Below are 24,934 nucleotides of genomic sequence, written 5' to 3'. Positions count from 1 at the left end.
GATCCTGTGGCCTCGGAGCGTCACATGCAATAGCCTTGCCCATGCCACTCCTGAAATGCCATGTGAAATTAAAACAGTTCCCCTCTGAGTGACAAACTGGCCTTTATTCCCATTTGTTGACCAGCGCTTTGGGTAATTCTAAAGAAATTCATTCAGTTACTTGCAATGACAAGGACAAGAGATTATTCACTAAGAGGCAAACTACTTTTACTTAGACTTTGGAAGTAGCAGCTATTCTTTCCTTTCAGAACTATTATTTTATGTAGTTGAACTTGTTTCAGATGAATGTTGATATTTCCGAAGTCATCTTCATTTTTTTTTTTTTCAAAATTTAAACCTGATGATGAAAATATTAGGATTGAGCGCTGGTTCTCAGTCAAGGCCTCTGCGTTAACTTGGTCGGTCGGTATCACTTATACTTGTGATCAGTTACATTCATGGTTGTATATTTTGGGATCAAGTTTTGGTTTGGGTACCGCCAGAGGTTAGATTGTGCACTCGGAGATTTATGTGGCTTAAAGTGACCAAATGGTCTGAAGTTGGAGCGCGCTGTCTAATGACTGCATTCCCACCCACCAATGAGCTGTCAGCGAAGCCGCGCTCGCAGACATGTCACGTTTCGTTACGTGTGTGTGCGCAGCTGTCAATTCATGCAGATGTGCATTTATGTGTGGAAGCAGTCGAATTTATCACTTCATCCAGAATTATATTATTTTATTCTATGAGATATCCTTGGTGATTTTAGAAAATGAGAAAACTTATTAAAACTGTAAGTCTCCTGGTCTAACACTGTAGCTTTGCATAGTTCTGTGGTCAAATAGACTGTGCTTGGGATTAAAAAGAGTAACAGAAAAACCACTTGAATAAACAGATAAATATTTAGATGGATAGTGTGCTAAGGGCATTACTTTGAGGAGATGAAAACACTCTAAACATGTAAATCTTGAAGTTTTGTCTTAAAGAAAATTCTGTTTGCACATCTCATTCCTCTAGGCTGAGAAAGCTTTCTGTCACTGGGAGAAAACTGGGGACAGGAGATCCTGTATCCCAGCCCTGGGTACCTCAACACTTGAAGCCATGGCTTGGAGAACCCTCATTGGAAAGCTATGTTTCAACTTCCCTGATCCCAGGGAAGATGTTGCTAAGGTTTGGGTTGAGGCAGGGGAATGTCCTTTTCGTCCTTGTTATGAAGACCCATCTGGGCCTTTTGCTGTGTCTTTGTGCATACTCTGTGTATGTGTGTGTGTGTGTGTGTGTGTGTGTGTGTTTTCCCTCCAGTGCTGTTTGGTGATGCTAAGGGTGCAGACATGCAGCATGGAAAAGCCTTCTGAAGCCCATCACTTCCCTGTGTCTGCTGGGGCCACACTAGTGACTCTTAGCTTTGAACAGTGAGGGGCTTTGCAGTACTCTATCCTATTTCTTTAAGAAAGCAAACTGAAGGAGCCACTTATTTGTAGTCTCTGGGCCCGACTACCCTCAGTTCAGCCATAATACACAAGCTCTTTCATGCTATGACTCTGTCCTTCGTTTACATTTCATATGTACTTAACATGTTATAAGCCGCTCTCTAGCCAGGACAGTTGGGTGAGAGTGGAGTGGGATTGAGTTACACTGTATTGTTTCAGTTTGAATATTGTAAGAAGCAATAAGTGCTTCTTACAAAATTTACATCTTGCAAAAATTTCTATTTTGCTGTTATCTGAGGAGCCATCTCTCCCAAGTAATATTTTAATGGTGTTTGACAAATATTCAAAATTGAGAGTCTGAAATATATGTGAAATAATGTTATCTATAAATGTTGCTTATAAGGACTAGAAATTAATGTATTATGTATTATGTATTATAGCTCATAGTCACACCCATCCAAACATGGATGTGACAATTTTTGAGATTATTATTGATATTGCTGATGTGGTCACCACTGTTGACTTGGGTTTACAAAGGCATCGCCCTAGTTACTTTTTCCTCATTGTGATACAATGTCATGACCAAGGCAACTCATAGAAGAAAGACTTTATCTGGGGCTTATAGTTTCAGAAGGTGAGACCATGACCATCATGGCTGCGAGCATGGCAGCAGCAAGGTGGGCATAGCTCTGGAGCAGTAGTTGACAGGCAGATGGGACAGGGTGGGAGCATGGGCAAAAGTGAATGAGAGGAAGTCACACTGATTGGGATGGCATGGGCTTTTGAAACTTCAAAGCCTGCCCCCAGTGACACACTCCTAACAAAGTCACACCTTCTAGTCCTTTCCAAACAGTTCCACCAAGTGAAGCATTTCCATACAGAGGCTATGGGAAGCATTCTTATTCAAATCCAGTGTCTCTAATAGGGCTGGGGGAGGGGGTAGGTGGTTCTCTATCTCTTTCTGAATCTGTCCATAGACTTTAGTTCTCAGAAAAGGTGCATTGACTTTGGAGTCCACTGTTCAGCTGTTTGCTTTATTATCTATCTATCTATCTATCTATCTATCTATCTATCTATCTATCTATCTATCTATCTATTGCTGCTATGGATAGAAGTTTAGGGAAGCTTCCTAAGGGGTTTGCAAACGTCAGGCTCAGGTTCACACACTTTTCTTTCTTCTTCTAAGCCACCTCTGGTATTTCTGTCAATCTTTGGATGCTTGTATTACTTCACTCTGTATCCACAGGCACAGTGTAAGAGAGTGACTGCAGGGGAGGAGCCATCCATGTTGAGGTGGCAGCATGGATCTCCCTCAGCCCCTGAGTTAGATGCTGAAGAAGCAGAAAAAGTTGGCGTACGATATTTGGAATGTGTCAGTGTATCATGAAAGAAATTCACCTGAAGATTCTCAGGGTTTAGCTGAATAAAACATATTGTTAACCCGGCATTCCCTGGACCTCCTGCAAAGGCTGGAGGATGCTGCCTTACCTGTTAAAGTGCAGTGAAACTGCCCTTCTGCTCTTGAGAACATGGCTGCTGTGCATCTCCTCCTGTGAAATCATCAGCAGCTGAGATAAGAATGAATTGCAAGTAGTGGCATGCTCGCAGTGGTTGATAATTAACATGCGGAAACAGGAGGGGAGAAAAGTCAGCCTCAAGAACAAAGCTTCTTGGACAGTTAGGTGGCACTGTTTCCCTTTTCTTCCTAGAGGTTTGGCTAAGTGTAATTAAAACACGAAGAGGCTCCATGTGGGTTCATTCAGCTCTTGTCAGATTAAAAACAGTCAGGAAAAGCGCATTAGATAGCGGCTGGAGGAAGCGCTCACCCCTCTCCCCCTCCCCAGGTGATATTTCCGTCTTCCAGTCTACCAGTAGAAAGGGAAAGTTGCTTTATGGTTACTGAACACACACTGGCGTTCTCTCTGAGTTGCTCAGGGGCAGACTTTAAAGGTCACAAGCTCAGATGCTGTCAGTGCCGGGTACCCAGGTCCTGGGCTGGTACAGTGACCTTCCTGTTTAAGACCGGAGGGACTGGTGAGCTTGGCTACCTAGGGCACATGTCAGCGGGGCTTCCGCAGTAGACTGGTGCTGTTTGGAAATCTTGAGATCCTCTCCCCCGACCCCTTTTCTCTTTCCTTTTCCCTTGTGCTCCCCATAGAAGTCTGAAATCTAGTTCCAAAAAAAAAAATGGATGTGTAATTTCTTGTTTTGCTTTTTAATGTTCGGGATGTGTGTGTGTGTGTGTGTGTGTGTGTGTGTGTGTTGGGCTGGAGCACGATTTCAGGGGTATGTATTTGGCTTCCACCCTGCAGGTCCTATGGAACATCAGGCCTAACACCAAGCGCCTTTACCTGCTGAGCCATCTTGCTCGTCCAGTTTCCCAGGTTTTAACTTTGGGGGCTAAGGCTTTAACTTCTGCAGGCTGTATGGGGAGAGGCGGGAGGGGGGGGAGGGGAGGCGGGGGCGGTGGAGACCACCAGGGGGAGCCTTCTGGCAAATTCACTTACCAAGCATAAGAAGGGGAAGAATTCAGTGGCCACACAGAACACAGCCATCTCTCAAAGGGACTAGGAAGCAGGTTATTTTGCAACCATATAGGAGTGGCCCTGTCTCTGGAACACAGATTCAGGTTACCCCAAACATCATGTTCCAACATGGAAATTCTTCCAGTACATTCTTACAGTACTAAAACAAAGGAGATCATAAATCAGTAAACTTTTCAGATGCAGCGGTGGAAACGTGTTTTCAAAGACATAGGTGGGGTACAGCAAAGCAGGGGTTCCTGCTATGGGAGTCGCGTTGTCCGACGACAGTCGTAGCTTCAGGTTGGTGGAAGCTAGCGGTCTATTTACACATCCCCAAAGGATATGTAAAGATCTTAGGTCAAAATACGGAGATAGGCAATGAATACTCACTCAGGAACTTCGTAAGACCGCACAAGATAACATGGCGTTGTTGACTGCGGCGTTCGAGCTCTCAACAACCCCGGAAGCTCTGACTAGCCTCGAGGGTTTAGTGCAGAGTTGTGGGCCCAGCAAAGGATGATGGTCGGAAGTTGAGAGCAAACAGCTCGTCTTCGCCTATTTTCTCTTCTGGAACATACCGCGAGTGTTAAGGACCGTGGAGGGTTAGAGAGCTTGTCACCCTCCCACGCATTCTGAAGGTTCGTGCTTGCTGGTGATTCGAGCCTGAGGGTACCACACGAGGCTCCACTTAGCACCTGGGGGCAGGAAGAGAAACGATGCCTTCCTGGACACAAGGACAGTTTCCAGCTCTTCTCCACTCCCGGCCATCTCCTTCCTTTCTGTCCTATGTATGACTAACACGGATGCGCTCTTCAGCTCTCCCCTCCCACCGTAAATTAACTCATGAAAAGGAGGTTTGTTTTGGGTCATGGTTTCAGAAGTCTCAGTTCATGATCATGGCCCTCCTTGGCTCAGGATGCTGCTGGGAGCAATGGTGAGGAGTGCTTGGTGGAACAAATAATCACAGCACCGACTGGCTGCCTATAAGGTGGGAGGAGGCGGAGCTTCATGTCCAGGGCATAGTTCAATCCAGAGGACCAGCACCGGGCCGCTTGCTAGGGCTGTGCCACCTCCCAGGAGTGGCTTAGTGGAGACTATGCCTTAAATACATGGGTCCTGTGGGTGTTAGAGAGACACACTAGCAACCTTGTACTCGAAAGAGAGGCCCTCAGGTTTTGGGCCCTTCCTGCTATGAGTAAAGCTGTATGTGGGCTTATGAAGAATTGCCGACTTTTAATTTCTCACATACACACAGAGCCGAAACCAGAGACCACACAAAAGCCTCTCCCGAGGAGATTATCTTAGTCATGTGTGTAGGAGGGAGACTGTCTCAGAGGGGAAAAAAAGGAGTTCCTACTGGAAAGGACAGGCATAGCAGGCAGACGCAGCAGAAGAAGAGTTACTGTGTGTCTTCTCAGATGTGAGATGCTACGAGTCTAGTTTGTGAAAGGCTTTAGTGCTGGAGCACTGGAGGCAATTGCTCTCTTGACTTATTTCAAATTTATTCTCTGACAGTTTACGTTGATCACAGGTACTCCTAGCTCCTCCTTCCCACCTCCCCATATCTCCTCAACAGTCTCCACTCAACCTTCGTGTCCTCCTTTTGAAAAGGTTTTAACACACTGTGTGTGATTAACACTTTCTGCTGCAAGGGTGACTGGTCTTACTGGCTTGGCCTTGTCAAGACGACCGGAACTTGTTCATGAGTGCCTTGGCCATGGCATATCCAGAAAACATCATCTCCCAGCATTCTTCCACAGACTCCTGCTCTTACATTCCTTCTGACCCTTCTTCCTCCATGTTCCTGGAGGTTGTGGTTCCTGGATAAAGGTGTCTCATTTAGCTGCTGAGAACACAAACAGTCACTTTTGAAGGGTTGAGAACAGCCCTAACTGATACAGTCAGTTGCTGGCACTGTAATTTTTCAGATCCCTCGTGGTGCAGCAGGCTCCATGTGGCACCACACGCAGGAAGGGTACTCTGAAGCCATTGGATCTGCAGCCTCTGGCCTCTTGGGGTTCTGCCCTTTCCTGGTCATCGCTCTGGCCCCCACAATTCTACTGTGGCCTCTGCTGCTCAAAGGCTGGAGCTACTTTAACTTTGAGTCTGTCTGGGGGATATTTTTACTTTGGGACTCTTTGGACCCTGCCATTTGAAGTAAAGATGTGATGCCCAACTGTTCTGACACTTGGGCTGTTCTCATAGCTGGTGGAAAGAAGCTGGTTACCTGCAGCAAGAGTCCACGCTAGTTTGTTCAGCTTCATGATGTTGCTTGTTAGTCTCATTTGTTGTCCTTAATAAGATGCTGTGATCCTCTCTGCTTTTGTTTACAGCCTCACCCATCTCTCTGAATGTGGAGAGCTGTGCGCTACCTCTGAGTCTTGACTTTCCTGCTTGTTGAGCGTGCCTGTGAAGATACAATATTATGAAAACACCTCTTGCGTTCCAGGAGACTGGAATCTTTGCTGGACCTCATTGCCAAAGTAAGCAACATGCCTTGCAGTCAATTAAGATTGCTCTCCTACTCCTTACTCAAATTCTTTGTTTCACCTGCTTTTAAAAGAATAATGTACATCAATCTCTTTTGCCTAGACTTGTAATCAACTTTTACAACCCAAGCTAATGCATAGCAGCTATCTTACTTTTCTGGTCCTGGCCTAGATAATGCATGTGTACCTTTTGTTGAAAGTAACAAATACAGAAGTTGAAAGCAACTTCCTAAAATTCACCAGAAAGTCTCGAAGAAGCCATGTATGAATATGGGTTGATAAACAATGATGCTTGTTGTCTAGGTCATTTTGGTCTTTCTGAGCCAGTGACATAATCCATTGTAGAATTCTGTTAAAGTTCTGTAAAGTATCTTATTCCTTCTCCATCTGATCATTTCTGTGCTGTTCAATAAACACAGAGCAAAACCTTTCTTAGGGACAGACATCTGCGCACATACAGACATACACAGTCACACAACAACACACATACAAAGAGAGACTTGGGGACAGATTTACAGGAAAATCTCCTTCAGGCAGACACAGATTCAGACTCACGCAGCACAGGACAGAAGATGCGGTAGCAGTAAGTAGAGAACTTAAATTTGGACCCACTGTTGCTTAAGTGACTCGAAGGGGAAGTACGTATGTTCCTTTCCTTAATGTGACCAGTGCCTTTTGGGTGACTCGGTGTTATTCGCTGATGCATATAATCTGCGTTCAGGCCTGCTGCTGGCTGAGCCTCATTCCCCGTCTTTACTCTCTCTGCTCATCTAAGTTTGGTCGTTGTCACTTTTGCTGCCCTGCTCGTCGTGTGTTATCAGAATTACTTATTTGGTTGTTCAGAATTCCCGGCATCCATTTTTATACTTAAAAACATCTGCACCTTTGGTTGACTAAACAAACGTTTACAAATGTGCTGCCTGGCTTTTGGTCCCGGGTCAGCTTTGCGTACCTACAAGAACAAAGGCAACATAGGGGTTTTCAGATGTAAAATCATTCAGCAGCAGGGGTGCTGTCAATATGAAAAGACGTTCTAAGCACAAAATACTTAGCACATGCTACAAAGATAGCTACTGTTTAAATAACTGTCAGCGATGGCCGGCCAGTTTTTTAAAGTACTTTTATATATTATAATATTTCCCTGAATGGGTGACATGTTTTGCTTCTAAAGGAATTATATGCTTACTCCACACTGGGAAAACTGAACACATGATGAGACACACAAGATATTTTTAGGGAGTACCTTCCCTTGTCCAGGCCACAGAGAGGCTCTCCACACCGCCTCAGGTGCTTGCTAGATCTACACACTAACGCCACATACTGCTGATCTTTTTTGAGGAGAGAAATGGGAATTTGAGTGTACTGAGAGGCACCTGGTACTAGCCAGGGACCAGCTGATGTGGTGGGCAGTGGCAAGTGAGGCTGTCAAAGTTATAGCAGGAGCTGCGCCATCCCACGGGGATACTGCCAACATAGCCGCCCCATGTCCTAGGTCCTAACTGATCAGTGACATTCTGTGTGGAGAGGGATCCATACTGACCTGTGTGAAGGGCTCTCCATGATTGTCCACTCTGGTTGTCCATGTCGCTGAACTTCACAAATTACCTCTACACTATTAAAAGAATGGCTTGTTCTTAAGAAAAGAGAGACTCGGTTTGAATCATTTGGAGATATTTTCTCATGACTACTCTGAAGTCTCTTTAGAATGTGAGATAGTCTCATTCAGATGAGAATAACATTGTCTTTTTTTTTTCTTCATAATACTGGGTTGTTTTTATATAAACTGAAGACATGGGTACTTCAAGGTATGGTTAAGTAAAAGGTTTTTATTATGAATATGAGCGAGAGAACCACCAGAGGCATTTTGCTTCTAAAGGAATTATATGCTTACACCACATATAATAGAAAGAGAAAGTAGTAGATTGGATATGTTCAGCCAACTTGGCCCTGAGAGGAGAGACAGAGGAGCAGAGCGAGAGAGGGAGGGAAAGAGATGACCAAGAGAGAGGGACAAGACAGGGAACTAAGAGAGAAAGGAGAGAGAGAGAGACAGAGAGAGAATGGCTGAAATAGCAGGGGTATAAGTATGAGAAACTGGGGGTGGGGGATGGGGGCAGAAGCCCACGGGCTGGAGACCTTTAGAGCAAGGGAGGAGCAGGGTGAGAAGAGCCAGGACGCCAGCATAAACTCTGAAATGTGTAACAGGTACTTGTGACACTGAAGGAGCCTAGAGGCCAGCTTGTACTCTGATGTGCTAATAGGTACCACACATAGCCATGTCTCTTCTGCCACTGATAAAGAAATGGCTTCTTTGGCAGAGCAGAAGAGGCTTCATGAGTTCCAGAGGAATGCTGGCTTCTGTCCAGCTGCCAGAATTTTGCATTGCGGACATGTTGGTGTAGATAATGTAGGTGGATGGCTTCTCATTTTGGTCTTGCTTAGGGTTGTTATAAGAGTTTTTGAAAGAATTGCCTTTATAATGGCATGTTATTTTCTACTTCTTTATTATAGATAGCATCCCTGGAGGTTAATTATAAAAGCAACAAAAAGAAAACTGAATGCAGAGTACTCATGTAATATGGTAATGTATTTAGCTGCTGTGCAGAAATAATGTCCCCAATCTGGATTTTTCTTGTTTAATTGTGATTTTACTCACCCCAAAGTGAGAATTACTTTAGCCTCTTGGATGCTGCTGCTACCACACATATTTTTTGAGGCCATGATTATGTTAATACATCAAACACATTGCAGTGTGTATTTTTAACCCTGGGAACAGTAAATTGGTTGTGTAGGCACATATGTCACAAGTTTGTGTCAAAACATTATTTTAATGATAATACTTCTTAAAATAAGAGAGAACGTACTCTGACCCTGGGCTGAGGTGTTTTATCTACGTATTTCTTGATATAGGGTGTACAGCTTTTCCACCGTTCCCCAATGTCAGAAACAGTGGGGTGACAATCTTTTCATGTAGAATGTGGGGAGCAGATGGGGAGCAGGAATAAGACATTGTCAGCTCACCTCCTGAGTCCTGTAACGGAGGCTGTGAATAAGACCATGAGCAAGATCACTTGTCAGTATCCAAGGTGATCCAGGAAGTAAGCGTGTCCTTGCACTTTAGGAAAATAAAAAGATCGCTTACATTCCGAGAGACTGGCACTTACCCTGGGACTCTCAGCTGCCGTACTTTGGAGTGTAGTATGTCACTTAAGACAGGTCCTGCTCTACATCCAGCCTAAGAAAACAAGGTAACAACTAACCTTATTTGGCTTGACTTGACTATGCGATCATTTTTACAACCGCAGCTAATATGTAGCTTTAATCTTAACTTATGTATACTTTTGTGCCCCTGGACCTAGAGACCAATGCTTGTCTGTGAGTATGTGTGATGTAATGATAATTTGGTGAAAATAGCAAGCAAGTTGAAGACAATAATTATGCACCCTAAGTGCTGCAAAGATCATGCAGGTACTGCTTGATAAATGATACGTTTGAAGTAGTGTTTGTTTTTAGGTCAGTTAGGGTCATCAATTTAATCTCTTGTAAAATTCCTTAAAGATTTCTGTAAAGTGTCCCTCATCCCTTTCCTCTGTGATACTTTCTGTGCTTTTCAAATACATATAAAGTAAAGCGTTTTTGAGGGTGAGACAGAAGACAGGGCTAGCAGTGGAGAATTCACACTTGGGCTCTCTTTTGATCAGATATCCAAGAGGAAGTCTGTGACTTCTTTACTGTGACACAGATGCATTTTGATGTCCCTGAGGTTGCCTTCGGTACACAATGCTGACACAAGCGAGAATCTCACAATGTTTTATAAATAAAGGGCACAGAAAATAGGGAAAGACATCCGCAATTACACCAAGCTATTGAGAATAATTAATTTTGTAAGGAATGAGCTGTGTTTGTTGTAATGAAGAATATGCACTGTTCTTCTCAGGTAGCAAACGCTGTAAGCAAATGTCTGTACTTTACCTCAGAATTTCACAGCCCTGTGCTAAAGAAACTTAAAATGGCATTTAGAGGAAAGATTTAGAAACAGTGTATTTTTGGTGGTAGAGTGAATTCTTTCTTTTAGGATTCTGGTCTACACCCCTCCTGTACCTAGTACATTTAGAAAATTAAAGTACTGAATCAATTGTTTAAAGTAAAATAGTTTCAAATTCAATAACTAAATAGTTTCCGATTCAGTAAGTTGATATTTAATACCTAGTTTCTGTTTCCACACAGTAAGAGCTGTGTGCTTAGATTATGCAAGGTACTGTTTGGGCACCGGACAATCAGCAAACCAAATGGGCGCAGACTCTACATGGAGCCTATATCTGAGTTGGGTAAAGCCCGTCAATAAATGGTGAATAATACGTAGGTAGATTATTTAGTAGTTTGAAAGATGATAATAAATATTATGGGAAAGCAGAAGAATGAAGGAACAGAGAATAAACACGCTGAGCTATTGGCTGCATCCTCCATTTCAGTAGTTGGCTGTAGAACTTTCTAGAAGGGGCAGGTAGAACAGATTTGACCTGTGTGAGAGGAAAAGAAGTCTAGGAAGAAGGAGTAGCTGGGAAAGCAGGGCTGGGCCAGAAAGTGAGGCTTGTTAGAAAGGTCATAGAGAGATATCGGTGAGCCAGAAGGAAGGAGAAAGCTGGGAGCTCAGAGGAGGGAGGCAGAAGTGAAGGAGGAGAAAGCGTGTCTGCTCAGTAGCAACTGTAAAGATTTCCTAGGTGCTTTGACAGGAAGGGGCATCCCTGGTAGGGGCTGGACAGAGGGCTGATGTGTGTGGACTTTGTAGTGGCCATTATTATTCTGGGCTATCATGCTTGCATTGCGCTGCCTAGGGAAGTGTTTTGATGGAATCTCAGGAATATAGAAGCCCCCACATTCATAGTTCAAAAGGGCTCTTGGAACTGGATGAAGACTTTGGTGATATGTATCTGGTGTTAGTTCTGTGAGCAAGTAGAATGTGTATGGGGTTTTAGCATCATGGAGACTTCCTTCATGATTTTAAAGGAAGGTCTGGAAAACTAAGATTGTGTGTAGGATTGGTGTCCCTGCAAGGAGCCCATCAGACAGAAATGCCTGAACCTATGAGGGTGAAGCTTAGCCTATAGTGAAGACTTCTGGATGACTAAGGCATTGGAAATGTGGAGTGCCTGCCTAGGAAATCTACAGATACCGAGGAGAGCCACTAACCAGAGGCCAGTGTGGGATGCAAATAGCAAAGCCATAGGAACTGGAGCGGAGTGGAACAGCAGGAAATTTTATAGTTGGACCAATGTCATTTTGCATCATAAGAATCTCATGAGACTTTCATGGGGCTGGGTAGACTGTTATGGTTGGATATCAAACATTCCTTCAAAGCTTCACATGTTGAGAGCTTGGCTTTTAGCAGGTCAAGCTATTTTAAGAGGTTGTGGAAAAGTTAGGAGGTCTGGGTAAACGTACCCAGGCATTTGGGGACTTATTGTCCCTGGTCGCTTCCTGTCACTCCAATGCTTTCTCTCCACCAAGAACGAGCAGTGCTCCTCTGCCACTCTGCCTCATACACCTGCCACTATGACATTTACCTACAATCAAGCAACCAAGGCTTAAACTCTTTGAGCCCATGAAAGAGAATAGAATTTCTTTTTCCTTTAGGTTGTTTTTCTCAGTTATTTTATCAACCATGAGAGATTGAATTAATAAAGTGATTTAAACAATATTTTCAATATTGTAACTATGTATGGTTTATGTAACATTTTTTTCTCACAAATTTTTTTATTTTGGACATTTCAGATTTCATACTGTTTAATACGAGATGCTCAGTTCATAACAAAATTCCATTCTGTCTTGTTTCCTCTCTATGTTCTGTGCTTTTCTCGGGAGCTGAATTTGCTTTCCCTTAGACCTTCTTCTTAGAGAGTGAGATAACCTGTCACTGCATCCTTTATCTTTTTCGCACTTTGTATCACATTCTACGTTTTCACAATGTGGTACTCTGAAAGAGAATGGCTCCATAGATGCATGTACTTCAATATGTAGTCCCCAGTCGGTAGACTGTTTTGGGGTGATCTTGTTGAAGGAAGTGTGCCACCGGGGACAGGCTTTGAATTTTCAAATATCCAGAGCCATTCCCAGTTAGCTGTTTCTGCCTCACACTTGTGATTTAATAGGTAATATCTCAGCTACTTCTCCAGTGCCTTGCCTGCCTGCCTGCCTGCTGCCGTGTTCCTTGTCATGATGGCCATGGGCTCTAATCCTCTGAAACTATAAATCTAGTTGGTTTGGTCATGGTATCTTATCAAGGCAATAAAAAGTAATTAATATATGCACTTGCTCTAGTGCAAGGGGAGATGTGGCCAAATATCACCTTGTTACATTTATTCCCTTTTTTTATTCATTCAACAAACTTGCTGAACAATCAGCTAGGGAGACTGTTCTAAAGTGTGGTGAGAGGGAGGCCGATGAAAGGAAAGGTTGGCACGCCTTTGTGGAAACTCCAATACAGACAGGCTAGGTGGATCTTCTGTGTGCAAAACAAGTGAACAAACAGTCAAATTTTATCACGTTAATTTTACAATGCAAGTTCTTACTATGAAGCCCGGGCTGGCCCAGAATTTGAGATCCTTTTGCTTCAGTCTTCCAGGTTCTGGACTGATGGGTGTGTAGCACTGTATCTTGATCAAATTCTTAGTGATGGAGCTAAAGCTAATGTCTAGCCAGTCAGGGAAGGACACTGGAGGTGGCTTCCGTAACTGAGAGAGCATCCTCCACATGGAAATGGGACTTTATTGAAACAGGAAGAAGCAGGAAGTCCAGTGAGCATCTAGGGTTCACGTGCTGGGCAGAGAATGATGAGGGCATTTTTCTGGGCAGTGGAAATTCACCGTGACTGGTGAGGTGGTTCAGAAGAAAACAAGTACAAAGAGAGGTTAGAGACCTTGGCAGAACCTGGAAATACAGATCTCTGTGTGTCTTAGTAATGCTTTTGGAGTTTCACTTAATGTGTTGACAAGCTTTTTATTCCTAGAGTGGAACAATGGTGAGGTCTCAGCTAAGACCCAGACCTCGGAAGCAGATGTCTTTGAACCCTCAAATTCCTTGTCTACACATAGCCCCCTATTGATTCCCGAATTTGTTACATCTGCCTATTTCTTAGTGAAGGTCACTTTTCATTCTATTCTGCCACCACGTCCTGCTTGGTTCTACCAGGTTCTTTCTTGTGCTCTATGCACCTTCACTTTTATCACTGCAGTTAAGCTATCATCATCTCATTATGTAAATTAATATTTTTTTGTCTACTTCCCATGAGTCAGGCATTATTCCAAGTGCTTGGGTACAATTCCTCTTTATAGTGTATTAACAATGGCAGATAAATAAAGCAGTCATGATGAGATGTGCCAAATACCACTGAGAGGGAAGTGCTGCCTAGGAAAGAATTCCTTGATCTTTCTTGGAAGGGAGGAGGTGGTCCCAGGATGCTTCCTAGAAAGTGATATTTGAGACATGACAGGCCAGTGTTGGAGGTTGGAGGTGAGAGGAGAGTAACTAAGTTGTCTTGAGCACCATCTGGTTAGGGTTACAGATGGCTCGTGTGGTAGTTTGTATAAGAATGGTCCACACAGGCTCACATATTTGGTGCTAGTTGACAGGGATTAGGAGGTTTGGCCTTGTTGGAGGAAGTATGTCATTGGGGGTAGGCTTTTGGTGCTTCAAATTCTCAAGCCAGGTCCTTTTACTGGTGCCTGCCAATCTTCATGTAGGACTCTCCAACTACCTCTTGCACCACGTCTGCCTGCAAGCTTCTATGTTTCCCACCATGATGACAATGGTCTAAACCCCTGAACTGTAAGCCAGACTCAATTAAATACTTTCCTTTATAAGAGCTGCCATGGCCATGGTGTCTCTTCAGAGCAATAAGGTACTGACTAAGACAGCTCGTGTTAAGTTTTGCATCTGAAAATTTCCCACAGACTCATGATTTGATTCTATGTTGCCCAGCTGGTGGTGCTATTCTGGGAAGCTGTCAATTGCAAGGAAGTGAGGATGGCTAGTCATTGGAAGGCCCTATCCTCTCAGTAACAGGTCCACCCTATTCATGAAACCAGCTGTGCCATCACAGTCAAGCCTGTGGATGGTTGAAATTCCATTCATACAAGAATGCAGTGGAAAGGATCATTGGACTCTCCCCTGAGTAGCCAGTCACTCATCCCAGCCATTTGTATGCATTCTGGCCTGATTGCATGTGATGTGACCTTGCAGTCTTATGGAGGCACTAGAATACACAGACTATTGAAGACTAGAGAGGGGCCGCCATTTTTTTCCAGCTCTGAGGAAGCCATCATCCATGCTGGGTGAAGACTTTACAGTGTGGCTGCTTTGGGGTTACCTTTATTCCTGTTGGTGACCCCTCACTGATGCTCTGCAAGTGAGCTCAATAAACCCATTGGTTCTTTAGGGTGACCTGTGGTGGGTGCACTTAGGTTTGCTCTTAGGACCTTAGGAGGTGGGACAGATGTTGTTCATCCCTCCTCATCATATAGAGAACATTGTTGACAACAGTGGTGAAAGTGGATCACCAGGAATGGGGCTTTGAAGGTTCTTGTTTAGATCCTGCTATAGCCTTATTCTCTGCTTCTTGTTCTTCAGTGATGTGAATAGTCTACCTCGCATCCTTACCGCTATTATATAATCTGAGTTGTCTCACCATGCCTTCTTCTGCACAATGACCTGAAATTCCATGAAACCGTGAGAAAAATTGAGTCTTCCCTGCTAAAATGATTAGTTATAATTGTCAACTTGACACAACCAGAATCATCTGAGAAGTAGTGTTAAGGGAAGAGTGCCTAGAACATAGAGACCTATGGAGCATTGTCTTGATTATGTTAGCTGAGGTGGGAAGAGCCCTTCTATCCCTAAATGTGTACAGTGCCATCCAATGGGCTGGATCCTGGGCTGAAGGAAAAAGAGAGAGGAAGCTCAGCAGTAAATATGCAGGCATATTCACCCTCTACCTTTAACTATGTGGCTGATGAGTCCCGGCTACTTTGACTTCCCATAGTGATGGATGGTGATGGGGGATAAAATAAAGCCTCTCTTCCCTACTTCTTTTTCCCAGGTGTTTCATCACAGCAACAGTAAACAAAACCAAGATATTTCCTTTAAGTTCTTTCTGCCAGGTATTGAGATAATAGTAGCATAAAATCAACCAATACAGTTGGTTTGTAAGATAGGTGGTCAGGAAGCAGCTTTTAAAACAACATAGTCTGGACTTATCCTTAGCACAGTGAGGGATACTGATGGGAACAAGCAGGGAAGAACTGAGATATGACTGGAGAGGACACATCTATCCTCTTTTCTTTCTTGACTGTTGGAGGTGGGCTGCTATCATGAATGATATAGTAACAACTCAGACCAGAAGTTCAGTCTACCCATCAACTTAGTGTCCTTCACCTTGGGGAAGTATGAGTACCAAATACAGAAACTTGGGAAAAGCTAGCCAAAATGTAAAAAACAAAACAAACAACAACAACAAAAAATACACACATACAATATGTTATCTTTGTACTTGGATTCAGAACTTATTTTGGTTGTGACAAGGCAACAGGCTTTGGATGTTCTCTTGGATTAAGCAGAAAAGAATGAACATAAACAGAGACTTGAAAAGCATGGCCTTTGTGAGAAGAAAAAGACCTCCAGAGGAGAGGGAAAGGTACACAAGATCAGGGGACTGTGGAAAATAGTGTTGGTGCTGGCAAAAGACAAAGGAGTAGAGATTCCACAGTGATTTCTTCTGCTGTGATGTTGCAGATTTCTAAGGAAAGGACTAATAAACTGTAAAGACATTAAAAAATTGAAATTTTGAGCACATGAAGCTTTATGGCATTGGTTGGATATGAATTTCATTTAATATTGAATTAACTGAAAGCCTTATGTCTGGATATATCTCCACAGAGTTCATTCTTCTTTATAAATCTCATCTGCCCATGTGTTTTAATATTGGCCACAAGAACCAATAATTGAAGAGTTGGTGTTGAAGGAACTGGTGGTGGGAGGTATGAGAGGGGCTTGATAGGAAATGGCATCCTTGTCATATGGGAGGTGGTCATGGCTGAGACAGGGGTGTGGTTTATGGCTGTCTATTGGGAGCAGGACTGACTGTGGAAAGGAATACCATTTAGTGCACATTCTCAAGTTAACACCCTGTGGTTTGAATTTGTCTATGACCATTGTAGCTTTAAATGAAATTATACGAAAGGTCACCTGCTTTTTAATTAAGACATTTCTTTGTATTTTACTGTCCTACAGATATGTGATGACACTCTGTATATTAAGCACTGTCCAGCCAAAAGTTATAGATTTTGCAAATGCACATAGACTCAAACCTGTCTTTTTTTTCCAAAAGAGTAAAATTTATAGGTCATTCTGTTTTCAGGGCCTTGTAAATATTAGCCAGGAGTCCTACCATTGAGCTGTTTCTCTATTCTTTATGTTTTGAGACAAGGTCTTGGTAGGTTGCCCAGGCTAGCCTCATCTCACTAATCAACTTAGGCTCGTCTTGAACTTGCACTGTGCATTTGTGTGTGTGTGTGTGTGTGTGTGTGTGTGTGTGTGTGTATGTGTGTATGTGTGTGTGCGTGTGTGTAAGCTTCTTACAGTATTAAGTAGGTTTCCATTTGACTTTTCCAAAAGGTCTACACTGTCGTTTACTGCTCCCTTTGTTCCTTCATTTATCCTACCCCCAACCTTCCATCCTATTTTAACTCTTCCTGTTCCATTAATCCCATTAAGCATTTACAGCAATTCTTTCTCTCTTCCCTCCCTTAATTAACCACTTACTAATTTCTGTACCTCTGGCTACAGCACATTAGCCTGCTATATCACTCTGAGGCATGTAACTCAAAGACTTTATCCTACTTTAGAGATACCTGCTCATCTGTGTTCATTGCTCCTCTATTGCCAATATCCAGGAAATAGAAGTGGCCTGGCTGTCCATCAACTGAGGAGTGGGTGATAAGTGTTTGGCACATTTACACAACTGAATATTATTCAGCTCTTAAGAGAAATAAAATCATGGAATTTGCAGGTAAATGGATGGAGCTGGCAAAGTTCTAAGCCAACCCATAAAGAAGAAGGTGCCATGTTTTTTTCTCTTTTGTTCTTGTTAATTCTGAATCTTCAGATACATACGTTTCATTTGGAATACCCACAGATGTCACGCTATTGCTACTGTTTTCCAAAGGTTTGTCGAAGTGACACAACAGAGGTCTTTCCTTTATATGCTGATATCTGGGCAGATGTGAAGCAGTTTGTAAGTAAGGCCTAGACTTCAATTTCCCCTTGTACTTAGTCTGGTATTGTCCTCCTGTGGCTCACTAGAACATCTATTTTGTACAGTACCTAACCTGTTTAATATAGTGCTAGCTTGGCTGACAATGGCCTGGATTCTTGTGTTATGGACCACCACAATTTGGGTAATGTGACTTCTGCTTACACATTGTCAAATCTCTAAGCTCCTTCTGTGTGTGAAAGGCTAGATACTTGAGGATTCATTGGTTGACATCATTTGCATGGAAGTAGGTATGTAAAAGACCTTAAGAATGGTGGAACTGATATTCTAACCAAGGACCATGCATGGAGATAACCTAGAACCCCTGCACAAATGTAGCCCATGGCAGCTCAATCTCTAAGTGGGTTCCCTAGTAAGGGGAACAGGGACTGTCTCTGACATGAACTTAGTGGCTGGCTCTTTGATCACCTCCCTCTAAGGGGGGGGGCAGCCTTGCCAGGCCACAGAGGAAGACAATATAGCCAGTCCAGAACCTGATAGGCTAGGTTCAGATGGAAGGGGAGGTCCCTCCCCTATCAGTGGACTCGAAGAGGAGTATGGGAGGAGATGAGGGAGGGAAAGTGGGATTGGGAGGGGATGAGGGAGAGAGCTACAGCTGGGATAAAAAGTGAATAAACTGTAATTAATATAAAAAATTAAAATTAAGAAAAAAGAGAATGTTGGAGAATGTTCATGCAGCTTTGGGAAGGGCTGTTTCTTTGCTGAATGTGAGACCAGCTGTCCAGTTCCCAGTGTGGATAGGGTTACAGAGATGAGGATGTGCGAACTGGATGGCTTCCCAGAATCTGAAGTCACATATCTATTCTGTATCCTCATTACTTTCCTTGGATGTTTTTCCCCTCAGAATCTTGTGGGGGTGGAGGGAGCAGTGCTTAAATACTGCCACAATGAAAGGCCAGATGTGTATGATTTTCTCAACATTCTCCATTCTGAAGGATGTTTTACTAAAAGGAAAAATAATGCATGCTTAAGTGTGCTCTGCAGCAATAAAGCACTTAATGACCATTGATTGCCATCCTCTGGGAGAGGTTATTGAATTTAAAACTTTCTTCCCATTATTTGCAAAATACAATTATCGTAGGTTAAATTCTTAGCAGGAAATGTGTTTTAAGTGAAAAAATAATTGAAGCCAGAGGGCGATTTTTATTTTCCTTTATTTTTTAAAACAAACAAACAAAATAATTTAAAACTAAATGTTGATACATTCTGCATGTTTTCAGAAAGCGTGTATCCATCCACTGGCTTCTAACTAGCCTGATCAAGTAATTTAATATATATGCCAATATACTTTGACACTGGCGTGGAGCAGTCAGCCAGAAGGTGTAAAATGAGGTTGTCTTGAGCAAACCACCTATAGTAGAAAACAACAAAACAAAGAAACAAAAAACCCAACTTGTTGATGTTGCAGAGAGAGAGAGAAAGTAAATAACTGTAAGATTTATTTAATATGGAAGAAAATCAGTGTTATCTATGACACTTAGTTTTTGCAGTACTAACAAAGTAATAGGTGGTTACTGTTACAAGTGTGCTAGCAGAAAACATGGTATCCTGGTCAGAGCGGGGTCTCATTGCAGAGCAAGAAACATGGGGATAATGTGACTTTCTATGTCCCACAAGCGCTCAGGCATTTGCAGTCAGAGATGTCAGGGATGTCCATATATGGTTTTGTCTCATACTTGAATGATGCATGGAGGAGTCTCTGCCACTATCTCAGCATTCAGCAGGGACTTATGATTGTCAGGATTTGTCCTGCTTGATATTTATTGACAGCTTGACACAATTTCCAGTCTCTTGAGAAGAGCCTGAATTGAGGGATTGCCCAGAGCAGATTAATCTGTGGTTATGTCTGGGGGAAATTGTCTTGGTTGCTGATTGAAGTGGGAGGCTCCAGCCCAGTGCCAGTGGTGCCACTTCTTGGCCGGCTGGCTTACATTGTATCAGAGAGCTGAACAGGAGCCAGAGGGAGCAAGCCAGGAAGCTCATTCTTTCAGTCTTTGCTTTAGTTCCTGCCTCCAGGTTCCTGCTTGAGCTCCTGTCGTGGCTCCTCTCATAAGAATGACTGTAACATTTAAGCTGAAACAAACTCTTTTCTCCAAGGTTATTCTTGAACAGAGGATTTTCTTCTTTTGTTGCCTTTGCTTATGGTATTTCCCATTGTAACAGAGAAAAAAATAAAGATCTTCTTTTCCAGAAAACCCAAATTAACAGCACACACAAAGACCACCCCTGTACATGCACACACATGTCTACACATGTGTGAGAATTTACTAGGGTGACTCACATGATCAATAGCTAAATGTCCTATTGTGACTGTGTGTAGCCTGCAGAGGTGGGAAAGAGTATCTTCTCGGTCCAACAAGCCTCAGAATGAGAAAGAGGCAAATGATGCAGTCTAAGTTCCAGGGAGAGCGAATTATACAAATTCACTGACCACAGATAATAGCAGCTGTAAAGTGCACTCATGCAGAGAGGCCAAGCCTGCACATGCTTCTCTAGTCTTCCTTCCACTCCTTCATTCTGTCTGGTCTCTATCTTCTTGGATGGTGTGCCTCCTGCACACAAGGTGGGTATTTGGCACTGAGTGTGTTGACCCACTTGAAGGTCTTCTCTGGAAATATAAGTATGTTCAGGAATACAGATTACCTCTTTCCTTGGTATTTCCTAATTCTGCATACCATAGCTGCAACCCAAAAGCAACACTAATGTGAGACGTAGGTTTCGCTGGGGTTGTAGGTGAAGGCGGGGAAAACAGAGAGGCATACACTTATCTCAGCTCTGGAGGTTACCAATTGTGTAAACATACCTAAAAAACAGCATAAAAGGAAAGCCCAGATCCTTCCTTCACCCAGTCTGACATGTGTCCAGTATGAAGGCCTGTTGGGACACTGACTCCCAACAGCCAATGTTGAGAAACATATTGTGTTGATGATTTCAGAGTTAGGATTATTGTATCGGAGGAGAGGGCCTCTTTATGGTGATGCTTATAGGAAATGGAGCCATCGATTAACAAAAAGAGTTCCTTAACAGTGTCCCAAACCAATCCTGAGATCAAATCTTGACCTCTGCTTCATTGTGGGCTGGTGTTAGCATCAGTCAAATGACTCTTATTGTGGCTTAATTAGGAATACGTTGGGAGCATCATTTTGCTTTGAACACATCACAGCAGTCCCTCATCAGAGCATCAGAGCACCATGGGCAGGAGGCCTCAGTGGTGCATGGTGAAATTTCTGAGGATCTTGGACCTGGTCTAATTCTCAGGGTAACCAATGCCACTTCTTCCTCCGTACAGTGTGCTGAAGTGCCCCTGAGTTTCAGAACTCTGCTCTAGATGTTGTTAAGCATTCTGAATGTCTATATTCCAGCTCACCAGGGAAGTAACAGTATTCCAGGGCTTACAAACTACAACTACAGTCCAACGGCCACGTGTGGCATGATTCTTGTTTTTGTAAATATACATTTACTCCGACACTGATACACAGCCACACACATTTACTTGTTGGTTTTTGGTTTTGTTTCTGACTCTTAGCATTTTACACTGACAGAGTGAAGCAACTGTAAAGAGGTATGCATGCCCCTCTTAGCTGAAAGATTATTTTCTTCCCAAGCATGACCTCGCATACCTTTAATCTCAGCGTTGGAGAGACAGAGGCAGGGTGATCACTCATGTTGCTTAATAATACTCCGCAGATCCATTAATTTTCCTGAAATTTTTAATGTTTCATGTTTCTTAAAATTTAATTCCTGTACCTATGAGGCAGAGACAGGCAGATCACTGTGATTTCAAGGCCAGCCTGGTCTACATAGTAAGTTCCAGAACAGCCAAGGCTACATAGTAAGACACCTGCCTCAAATCAAAACAAAACTAAACCACAAATAAACAAGCAAAAACAACCCCTCCCTCCAAAAAAAAACTAAAGGGGGAAATGTATACTTGTAATATATGTACAACAGTATAAGTGTGGGTCTAAAAAATCTAGAAAGAAAACAAAGAGGATGTAATATTAGATTATGAGGGAGGGTAGAGATGGGCGGAAGGACACATGGGACTTGGAAGATGAAAAGAAAGAGTTGGAGAAGTTTACAAGAGGAGGATGTGGAAGCAGTCGGGGTTGGGAAAATGGGAGCCACAAAATCTACATTGTTTGAAATGTAGATATATTTTATATAATTTATATAATATATTTTATATAATTTCATTGTTTGAAATTATGATATATTTAACACATTGTATGTTGATTTAAAATGATAAAAGTCCAATAGAAAAGGAAGTCTTTGTTGACTGAATGGTACATATGACCATACTGAAGATATGATAATGCAGAACTCCTACCTTGTTCATGTACATCTTTGTCATATATCTTGGTGTGTGTGTAAAGAGGGTATTCCAACTCCCACAGGACTCGGTTGGGGCATCCAGTGGTGGGAGGGCTGAGACAGATTTTCTTCTCTGTGGAGACATCAGCTATCTTCCTCAGTCTTATGTTCTCCAGCACTTCAGATGCTTGGCATCACATACAAGCTTCCATGATTGCATCTCCTTTGGCCACGAACCTACCCTTACTATGTGTCTGAGATGGGAGAAAACATTGTCTGCTCTTGGTATGTGCCTGTACATGTACCACACAGAACTGGGCAGGAGGCTGTGTTTCCTACATTCACCCTGACAAAGATCAGATGTTCCCTTTGGCGATGAGAGAATCATCAGCATTCCTCTCCTTTTATGGCTCCTTTAGAGTCTGGCTGTCATTTTCTAAGCCTCACTATGTGTAAGTTTTTCTTTTGTCCGAGAGCCTCAGAACCCAGTGACCATGTGACATGGAAATCCATTGTGCTATGGTACCCGTATTGTTCCTATGTCAGCATGCCTTCTGCCAGGCATTGTCCCGAGGGCAGCAGCAAGCAAGCAGAGCAGAACAGCGCCCGTCCAACGGCAAGCTGGGGCAGTTCTTTCCTTTGGACCTCCCTTTTTTACTTTACATTCTCTCCAGTTGCAGCTTTCTAATTTATATTCCATTTCTCCAAGTGTGTCCACCAGTCAGGTCCTGAGCTAGCCCATATCCTTAAATCTGGTGGCAAAAGCTTTTTTTACTTACGGAGCCATTGGCCTGACACTGCTTAAGCTTTGAGTGTCAAAGCAGGGGATGTAGCCAGAAGTTCTTGGTTGGTAGTAATCACATGACCAGCAGCTGTTTAGTTTCAGCTCTTCTCTAACACACACAGTCTCCAGGACAGTAGTATATCCAATGAATGCCCAAGTCATTTGTACTGTTATGGAAGTTAATGGGATAGGAACACGTGGACTTGGCTTAAGTGACGGTGGCCTGGTGTTTTCTCTCTGATGCTTGCAGTCCAAGAATTCTTCTACTGTAGAAAGCATAAAAGTTAGTACTAAGTATAACTCTTAATCATAGAAGAATGGCAGAAAGAGGATAATTAACGGGTACGGGTGATGGATGGGAGACCAGGAGATAAGGACAGTAGAATCTGCTTTACTTTTGTTTACTGAAGGTGAGTTTTCCATACATTTGCCCCAGCTACGGCTTCATCTTCAGTGCCTTCCCAGGCTCAGCATGTTAATAGTTCGATTATCAGAGTGGCAGTGCAGTACTGGGGATCGTTAAGCCCCTTAGAGGAAGGACCAAGGAGGCCTTTGCGTCATGGAGGAGTGTTCTCAAAAGGGGTCATAGGAGTTGCCATTCTCCCTAGGTTTGAGATGTAAATTCTCCTACGTGCATCCCTGTACTGGTTTGACGCTCTTGTTTTCACTAGAGACCAATGCAGTCAACCTCTAATCCTGGACTTAGCTAAAGCCTTAGTTAAGTGTCCCTTTTCTTTGGGTAAAGCTACTTGTCTGAGATGTTTTGTCATAGTAAAGACAATGCAGAGTTATTTTCTTCCCTTCACATGATTTGCTTTCAAATTCTGGAGATAATATGTTGACATTGTATTCCTGAGTCACTCGAAAACTAGACTTTTTCTTTCAATAACATCTTTCTTCTAAATAGTTTCTCTCAGCACTTGGTACTGAATTCCCGCCAGAAGACTTTGTAGCTGTGTGGCTCCTCCGTAAACTATAGGCCTCCGGTTACTTCATAAAAAAGAGTATGGGAATGAGGACTGAGGGGTGATGCTCATACTTTGTTGGGCGAAACTGAGGGGTTGTGGAAAATAAACTGTGAAAAGATTTTTTGAACATGAAAACTGCTTTGAATGTGCCTTTCCAGAGAGGGCTGGGGATACAGAATCTGACAGTGGCCTTGCCTCAAAGGGCTTTATCTGGGAACATTCTGCCTTCAGGCCGAGCAGCTTTCCGAACATTCTGAGGAACTGGCAAGCTGATGCCACTGGGCACAGGGAGTGATAAGAGAATGATAGGGACTGTCCTGTAATCAGTCCTCAAGAAGCTTTGACGCATTTGTCTCAGTTAGTTGGAAAAGCCACATGCAGGGACTAGCAGTCTTCTCTGGGACCAGAGGAGAGAGCATGAGGAAAGCAAACGCTGCCCAGTTTCAGCAAACCTGTTCCCAGCTCCAGCCTCGCAGTTTTCAGGAAGAACACACAGGCTGAGCCGAGAGGACTTTGGGAGAGAGTCTCCTCAGAGTCAGTTAAGTTCAAGATGGTGGCTGGAGGCCTGTGAGCTTCCTCTTGGCCTTCCTGGTGACTGCCTCTAGGTAAGTTTTAGTGCTGAAACTCTGTTCTTGTTTACCGGGGGCTGAGGAATATCGTGGGTAATCCTGAGGGAGTTGGTGCTTTGACTACCCTGAAAAGGTTGCATTTAGGCTAAGAACCCATAAGGAAGGGCAACTTTTAGGGTCAGTGCTTGGGTCTTGGTCTCCCTGCTTTTCCCTCTGGTGCCTACGGAAGGCCCTAGGAGGAAGTGTTTTCTGCCTCACTGGGGCTTGGTAAATGCTTTCTAACGAGTTCTATTGTTTCTCCCTTTGTTGTGAGAGATCATTTCTATAGTGTGTGAGTTCTTTGGCTGGAGTGAAAGATCTGTTAAAAAAAATTAGACTCATGGATTTCTTTAGAGTGCCTGGCTCTCAGTACAAGGCAGATCCCTCCTGCTGTGTATGCCTGTCTTGGCAAGATCTGTTCAGCTAGATTCTTGCTGAGAACAGTGTTTGAGGGAGTGTGCAAGATGAAATAGCCATTTGAAGTGTCATAGTGTCACTTTTTTGATGTCAGCAG

At 43.2% G+C, this 24,934-nt stretch overlaps 1 protein-coding gene across 2 annotated transcripts in view; it reads left to right on the top strand.

Annotated features, from left to right (window-relative positions):
• L3mbtl4 (L3MBTL histone methyl-lysine binding protein 4) overlaps positions 1-24,934 on the top strand; it is a 438,827-nt gene that overhangs the window by 9,566 nt on the left and 404,327 nt on the right. For both annotated transcript variants that reach the window (XR_009586410.1, XM_060368214.1), the window contains exon 2: positions 6,265-6,414. The gene's annotated coding sequence lies outside the window, so the exon portion shown is untranslated. The remainder of the gene's footprint in view (positions 1-6,264; positions 6,415-24,934) is intronic.

Source organism: Meriones unguiculatus, chromosome 15 (assembly GCF_030254825.1).
Source record: "Meriones unguiculatus strain TT.TT164.6M chromosome 15, Bangor_MerUng_6.1, whole genome shotgun sequence".
NCBI classification, from domain to species: Eukaryota; Metazoa; Chordata; class Mammalia; order Rodentia; family Muridae; genus Meriones; species Meriones unguiculatus.
Note: the sequence above shows the minus strand (reverse complement) of the source record. Positions and strands in the feature narration are given on the sequence as shown.